A 7,928-nucleotide genomic window follows, 5' to 3' on the forward strand; every position below is an offset into this window, starting at 1 on the left:
CACTCCCTATCTCTGTAAGCTCCTCCAGCCCTACAACCCTCCCTACCTGTGTAACCTCCTCTAGCCCTACAACCCTCGCTACCTCTGTAACCTCCTCCAGCCCCTACAACCCTCCCTATCTCTGTAACCTCCTCCAGCCCCTACAACCCTCCCTATCTCTGTAACCTCCTCCAGCCCTACAACCCTCCCTATTTCTGTAACCTCCTCCGGCCCCTACAACCCTCACTATATCTGTAACCTCCTACAGCCCCTGTAACCCTCCCTATCTCTGTAACCACCTCCAGCCCCAACAAACCTCCCTATCTCAGTAACCTCCTCCAGCCCCTACAACCCTCACTATCTCTGTAACCATCTCCAGCCCCGACAACCATCCCTATCTCTGTAACCTCCTCCAGCCCTATGCCCCTCCCTTTCTCTGTGACCTCCTCCAGTACTACAACCCTCCCTATCTCTGTAACTTCCTCCAGCCCCTACAAACCTCCCTATCTCTGAAACCTCCTCCAGCCCTATAACCCTCCCTATCTCTGTAACCTCCTCAAGCCCCTACAATCCTCACTATCTCTGTAACCTACTCCAGCCCTTACAACCCTCCCTATCTCTGTAACCTCCTCCAGCCCCTACAACCCTCCCTATCTCTGTAACCACCTCCAGCCCCAACAACACTCCCTATCTCTGTAACCTCCTCCAGTCCTACAACCCTCCCTATCTCTGTAACCTCCTTCAGCCCATACATCCCTCCGTATCTCTGTAACCTCCTCCAGCCCCTACAACCCTCCCTATCTCGGTAACCTCCTCCAGCCCTACACCCCTCCCTTGCTCTGTAACCTCCTCCAGCCCCTACAACCCTCCCTATCTCTGTAACCTCCTCCTGCCCCTACAACCCTCCCTATCTCTGTAACCTCCTCCAGCCCGATAACCCTCCCTATCTCTGTAACCTCCTCCAGCCCCTACAAACCTCCCTATCTCTGTGACCACCTCCAGCCCATACAACCCTCCCTATCTCTATATCCTCCTCCAGCCCCTACAACCCTCCCTATCTCTGTAACATCCTCCAGCCCCAACAACCCTCCCTGTCTCTGTAACCTCCTCCAGCCCTACAACCCTCCCTATCTCTGTAACCACCTCCAGCCCCAACAACACTCCCTATCTCTGTAACCTCCTCCAGCCCTACAACCCTCCCTATCTCTGTAACCTCCTCCAGCCCATACATCCCTCCGTATCTCTGTAACCTCCTCCAGCCCCTACAACCCTCCCTATCTCGTTAACCTCCTCCAGCCCTACACCCCTCCATTGCTCTGTAACCTCCTCCAGCCCCTACAACCCTCCCTATCTCTGTAACGTCCTCCTGCCCCTGTAACCTCCTCCAGCCCCTACAACCCTCCCTATCTCTGAAACCTCCTCCAGCCCTATAACCCTCCCTATCTCTGTAACCTCCTCCATCCCCTGCAATCCTCACTATCTCTGTTACCTACTCCAGCCCTTACAACCCTCCCTATCTCTGTAACCTCCTCCAGCCCCTACAACCCTCCCTATCTCTGTAACCACCTCCAGCCCCAACAACACACCCTATCTCTGTAACCTCCTCCAGCCCTACAACCCTCCCTATCTCTGTAACCTCCTCCAGCCCATACATCCCTCCGTATCTCTGTAACCTCCACCAGCCCCTACAACCCTCCCTATCTCGGTAACCTCCTCCAGCCCTACACCCCTCCATTGCTCTGTAACCTCCTCCAGCCCCTACAACCCTCCCTATCTCTGTAACGTCCTCCTGCCCCTATGACGCTCCCTATCTCTGTAACCTCCTCCAGCCCCCCCAGCCCTCCCTATCTCTGTAACCTCCTCCAGCCCCTACAACCCTCCCTATCTCTGTAACCTCCTCCAGTCCCTACAGCCCTCCCTATCTCTGTAACCTCCTCCAGCCCCTACAACCCTCCCTATCTCTGTAACCTCCTCCAGCCCCTACAACCCTCCCTATCTCTGTAACCTCCTCCAGCCCGTACAACCCTGCCTATCTCTGTAACCTCCTCCAGCCCCTACAACCCTCCCGATCTCTGTAACCTCCTCCAGACCCGACAACCCTCACTATCTCTGTAACCTCCGACAGCCCCGACAGCCCTCCCTATCTCTGTAACCTCCTCCAACCCCTACAACCTCCCTATCTCTGTAACCTGCTCCAACCCCTACAACCCTCCCTATCTCTGTAACCTCCTCCAGCACCGACAACCCTCCCTATCTCTGTAACCTCCTCCAGCCCCTACAACCATCCCTATCTCTGTAACCTCCTCCAGCCCCTACAACCCTTCCTATCTCTGTAACCTCCTCCAGCCCTGACAACCCTCCCTATCTCTGTAACCTCCTCCAGCCCCTACAACCCTCCCTATCTCTGTAACCTCCTCCAGCCCCTACAACCCTCCTTATCTCTGTAACCTCCTCCAGCCCCTACAACCCTCCATATCTCTGTAACCTCCTCCAGTCCCTACAACCCTCCCTATCTCTGTAACCTCCTCCAGCCCCTACAACCCCACTATCTCTGTAACCTCCTCCAGCCCCTACAACCCTCCCTATCTCTGTAACCTCCTCCAGCCCCTACAACCCTCCCTCTCTCTGTAACCTCCTCCAGTCCCTACAACCCTCCCTATCTCTGTAACCTCCTCCAGCCTCTACAACCCTCCCTATCTCTGTAACCTCCTCCAGCCCCTACAACCCCACTATCTCTGTAACCTCCTCCTGCATGTACAACCCTCCCTGTCTCTGTGACTTCTGACAACCTTCCGAGATCTCTGCGCTCCTCCAATTCAGGCCTCTCGAGCATCCCCTTATTCCCATCGCTCCACCATTGGCGGCCATGCCTTCAGCTGCCTGGGGGGGACGCTAAACCTCTCTGTCCCTCTCTCTTTGTCTCTCCTTCCTTCTGTCTGTCTGTCTGTCTGTCTCTGTCTCTCTTGATCCCCCCTTTCTTTCTCTCTCAATGTCTCTCTCTCTAACTCTCTCCTTTTCTCGCTGGGCGTGATTAATGGGAAAAAGACGAGTCCCGTCTGCGTGACGAATGGTGAGGCGTGTCCCTGAGCTCACAGTGCCATGTTCGACCCCACTATCAAACAGGCCATTGTTTCTTTGGGAGGTTTGTACAGGAGTTCCCCTCCGAGGGATTGCCCCTCCGAGGGAATGCCCCTCAGAGGGAATATCCCGCCTCAGCTCATTGGTGCAGGGTGAGTTTGGGACGCCATTTTTAAATGATGCCCCGAGCTCTCGATCCCCCACTGTGGCCTCCAGGAAGGCACCCCAACTCCCTGATGAAGGTGTACCCTTCACCCCACCACAGAAGGGAATCGCACACCTGGTTCATGTCCCCGGCAGGGGCAACCTGGCACCCTGGCCGTGACAACATACCCAGGTGGCAAGGAGATGTCATGGTCACCCTGCCCAGAGCCCGACCACCCAGGGACGTCGAATCACCTGGGAGGCTCCCCTCCCCCAAAGTGGCGTTAAACGCGGCCCACGTTTGAGGAAACCCGTGCTAAATGACATCACGCTGAGGCCTCCCAGGCGCGATCATTCGATCCTGGCCTCGCGAGTCTCCGGCTACAGCATATTGAACGGAAGCTAACTGCCCGACTGCGAACCTGGACCCCAGCAAGTGAGGGCGAGATCCAGACCGCAACGTCTTGCGAAATCGCATCTGATCTCGTGAATCATCCCGAGCACCTTACATCTCGCCGTTTAACGGCCTTATTGCGTCACCGACTCGCGTGCGCTGAGGCCATACGATGGAGCCCTCTGTCTGTCTCTCTCTCTGTCTCTCTGTCTCATTCTCATGTGTCTTGCTCTCTCTCTGTCGCTCTCTCTCTGACTCTGTCTCTCTCTCTCTCTGTCTCTCTCTGTCTGTCTCTGTCTCTCTCCCTTTGTCCCTCTCTCTCTCTCTGTCTCTCTCTCTGTCTCTCTCTCTCTCTGTCTCTCTCTCTGTCTGTCTCTCTCTGTGGCTCTCTGACTCTGTCTCTCTCTCTGTCTGTTTCTCTCTGTCTCTCTGTCTCTCTGTCTCTCTCTGTATCTCACCTTGTGTCTCTCTCTGTCTCTCTCTGTCTGTCTCTGTCTCTCTCCCTTTGTCCCTCTCTCTCTCTCTGTCTCTCTCTCTGTCTCTCTCGCTCTCTGTCCCTCTCTCTCTCTCCGCTCTCTCTCTCTGTCTCTCTCTCTGTCTGTCTCTCTCTGTGGCTCTCTCTGTCTCTGTGTGTGTCTCTCTCTGTCTCTCTCTGTCTGTCTCTCTCTCTGTCTCTCTCTGTGTCTCTCTCTCTCTTTGTGTCTCTCTCTGTCTGTCTTCCCACTCTGTCTTTCTCTCTCTCTCTCTCTGTCTCTCTCTCTGTCTGTCTCTCTCTGTGGCTCTCTCTGTCTCTGTGTGTGTCTCTCTCTGTGTCTCTCTCTCTCTTTGTGTCTCTCTCTGTCTGTCTTCCCACTCTGTCTTTCTCTCTCTCTCTCTCTCTCTGTCTCTATCTCTGTCTGTCTCTCTCTGTGGCTCTCTCTCCCTGTCTCTGTCTCTCTGTCTCTCTTTCTCTCTCTCTGTCTCTGTGTGTGTCTCTCTCTGTCTGCCTCTCTCTCTCTTTGTGTCTCTGTCTGTCTTCCCACTCTGTCTTTCTCTCTCTCTCTCTCTCTATCTTTCCCCCTCGCTGTTTTTCTCTCTCTGTCTCTCTCCCTGTCTCTCTGTGCGCGTCTCTCTCTCTCTTTGTGTCTCTCTCTGTCTCTCTCTCTGTCTTTCTCTCTCTCTCTCTCTCTGTCTCTCTATATTTCCCCCTTGCTGTTTTTCTCTCTCTGTCTCTCTCTCTGTCTCTCTCCCTGTCTCTCTGTGCGTGTCTCTCTCTCTCTTTGTGTCTCTCTCTCTGTCTCTCTCCCTGTCTCTCTGTGCGTGTCCCTCTCTCTCTTTGTGTCTCTCTCTCTCTGTGTCTCTCTCTCTCTTGACATTAAAACTCTTTGACGGGTTTTGATTGCCTCTCCCTAACACTGCCCGTGGGCTCGGGATCAAATTCTGCCTGATTGACACTCCCATCAAGCACTATGGGGATGGTGACGGTGCTATAGCAATGTAGTAACTGCCTGTGGCACTCCCTCTCTCGAGTTCCTCTCCAGATCCTTTTCGGGAAGGTGTCAGTTGGGGTGCTGTTGGCTTTTGTAAATGGTGGAATCTCTGGATTGAGGACTGGAGATTGAATGATTCCAGTCCAGCCACTCCCTCCCAACCTGAATACAGCATCTCTGGTCACAGCTGCAAGCCCTGGCAGCAGGAACGGTGTGAAGTCAAAGGGAGTGTGAGGGGCAGGGAGAGAGAGGCAGGGAGAGAGAGAGTGGGGTAGAGAGAGGCAGAGAGGGAGTGGGGGAGAGAGAGGCAGAGAGGGAGTGGGGGAGAGAGAGGCAGAGAGTGGGGGAGAGAGAGAGAGTGGGGGAGAGAGAGGCAGGGAGAGAGAGAGAGAGAGAGAGTGGGGGAGAGAGAGGCAGAGAGTGGGGGAGAGAGAGTGCGGGAGAGAGAGAGAGAGAGTGGGGGAGAGAGAGTGCGGGAGAGAGAGAGAGAGAGTGGGGGAGAGAGAGTGCGGGAGAGAGAGAGAGAGTGGGGGAGAGGAGAGTGGGGGAGAGAGAGGCAGGGAGAGAGAGGAGAGCGAGAGTGGGGGAGAGAGAGGCAGAGAGTGGGGGAGAGAGAGGCGGGAGAGAGAGAGAGAGAGTGGGGGAGAGAGAGGCAGAGAGTGGGGGAGAGAGAGTGCGGGAGAGAGAGAGAGAGTGGGGAGAGAGAGTGCGGGAGAGAGAGAGAGAGTGGGGGAGAGAGAGGCAGGGAGAGAGAGAGAGAGAGAGTGGGGGAGAGAGAGGCAGAGAGTGGGGGAGAGAGAGTGCGGGAGAGAGAGAGAGAGTGGGGGAGAGAGAGAGTGGGGGAGAGAGAGGCAGAGAGTGGGGGAGAGAGAGGCAGGGAGAGAGAGAGAGAGTGGGGGAGAGAGAGGCAGGGAGGAGAGAGGAGAGAGAGAGAGAGTGGGGGAGAGAGAGGCAGAGAGTGGGGGAGAGAGTGCGGGAGAGAGAGAGAGTGGGGGAGAGAAAGAGAGAGAGTGGGGGAGAGAGAGGCAGAGAGTGGGGGAGAGAGAGTGCGGGAGAGAGCAAGAGAGAGAGTGGGGGAGAGAGAGGCAGAGAGTGGGGGAGAGAGAGTGCGGGAGAGAGCGAGAGAGAGAGTGGGGGAGAGAGAGGCAGGGAGAGAGAGAGAGAGTGGGGGAGAGAGAGGCAGGGAGAGAGAGAGAGAGGAGAGTGGGGAGAGAGAGGCAGAGGGAGTGGGGGAGAGAGAGGCAGAGAGTGGGGGAGAGAGAGTGCGGGAGAGAGCAAGAGAGAGAGTGGGGGAGAGAGAGGCAGAGAGAGAGTGGGGGAGAGAGAGGCAGAGAGTGGGGGAGAGAGAGGCAGAGATAGAGAGACAGAGAGAGAGACAGAGAGATAGAGAGAGAGAGAGACAGAGAGAGAGACAGAGAGAGAGAGAGAGAGAGGATAAGGAAGGAGACAAAATGAGAGATAGAAACAAAAGGAAAGACAGAGAGAGAGGGAGAGAGAGAGAGAGAGACAGAGAGAGAGAGACTGAGAGAGAGACTGAGAGAGAGAGAGACAGAGAGAGAGAGACTGAGAGAGAGAGTGAGAGAGAGAGACTGAGAGAGAGAGAGACTGAGAGAGAGAGACTGAGAGAGAGAGAGAGAGACAGAGCCAGAAACAGAGAGAGACAGAGAGAGGGAGAGAGAGACAGAGAGAGAGAGAGAGACAGAGAGAGAGAGAGAGACAGAGAGAGAGAGAGACAGAGAGAGGGAGTCAGAGAGAGAGAGAGAGAGAGAGTAAAGAAGTGGGCAGAAGGAGGCAGAAGATGAGGATAAACAGTGAGGGGTAAGGAACGTGCCGAGGAATGGGTGTGTGTGGGCGAGAGGGTAAGGAAAGAGGGAAAGGGAGAGAGAGTGGGGAAGGTCTGTGAGGAGGTACAGAGGGAGACGAGGAGAGAGAATCTGTTTCAGGGACTCGCCCAGAGAGAAGTCAGAGTGTAGGAATGAGCGAAGATCAAGGAAGACAAAGAATACATCCAGGCAGACCCTGCAGGCAGTAAAACTCACATCTCCAATCTTACCTGAGAGAGAGACAAGAGTTTAAATTCTGTTTGGAAACTTTGCCAAATGTCTGTCCTTTGAAGAAATGACTTTGTCCTCTTGTGTCGTTGCTGGCGTTTGCAAGGAGAAGGGTGTGCGAAAGTGGGTGTACCGATCACACACAGACACACAGGCAGACACACACTCACATACGGCAAGCTGCCTCGCCTGTGACTCGCTCTCCCCGATCAGCTTTGTGTTTATATTATTTGTCACTCCACATCTGGTTGTCAGCAGTACAACTTCCTCCCCGGTGCCGCACTGAGCTAACTTCAACCCAGCTCTCAGCTGTCTACAAAACCGCTCAGGGCCAACAAACCAGCCCATGTGGCCCCTCAGCACCTGCAACTCTGCCAATTCACTCCCAGCTCCCTCCCTCTCCCACTCTCCCTCGCTCTCTCACTGTCTCTCTCACCCTCTCTTCGCGCTCTCTCGCTCTACCTCTCCCTTTCTCTCTCTTTCTCCTTCGTTCTGTCTCTTTGTGAATCTTTGACTCTTTGCTCTTTCACATACTCTCTCTGCCTCGCTCTCTCTCTTACGCTCTCTCTCACACAGTCTCTTTCTCTTTTGATCTCTATCTCTTCTCTCTGTCTCTCTCTGTCTCTCTTCTCACTCTCTCTCTGTTTTTCTGTCTCTACTCTCTCTCTCTCTCTCTCCCTCAGTCTCTCTTTCTCTGTCTCCCCATCCCTCTCGCTCTCTCCCTGTCCCTCTTTCTGTCTCTCTGTGAGCCTTTGACTCTTCCCTCTCTCTCTCTCACGCACACACGCTGTCTGTCTCTCTCTCTGTCTCCCT

At 54.8% G+C, this 7,928-nt stretch overlaps 1 protein-coding gene across 2 annotated transcripts in view; it reads right to left on the reverse strand.

The window, feature by feature from the left end:
- Positions 1 to 7,438, reverse strand: part of bgnb (biglycan b) — a 119,943-nt gene extending 112,505 nt beyond the window's left edge. For both annotated transcript variants that reach the window (XM_072487928.1, XM_072487927.1), the window contains exon 1: positions 7,118 to 7,438. The gene's annotated coding sequence lies outside the window, so the exon portion shown is untranslated. The remainder of the gene's footprint in view (positions 1 to 7,117) is intronic.
- Positions 7,439 to 7,928: the final 490 nt, after the last annotated feature.

Source organism: Scyliorhinus torazame, chromosome 22 (genome assembly GCF_047496885.1).
Source record: "Scyliorhinus torazame isolate Kashiwa2021f chromosome 22, sScyTor2.1, whole genome shotgun sequence".
Taxonomy (NCBI): Eukaryota; Metazoa; Chordata; class Chondrichthyes; order Carcharhiniformes; family Scyliorhinidae; genus Scyliorhinus; species Scyliorhinus torazame.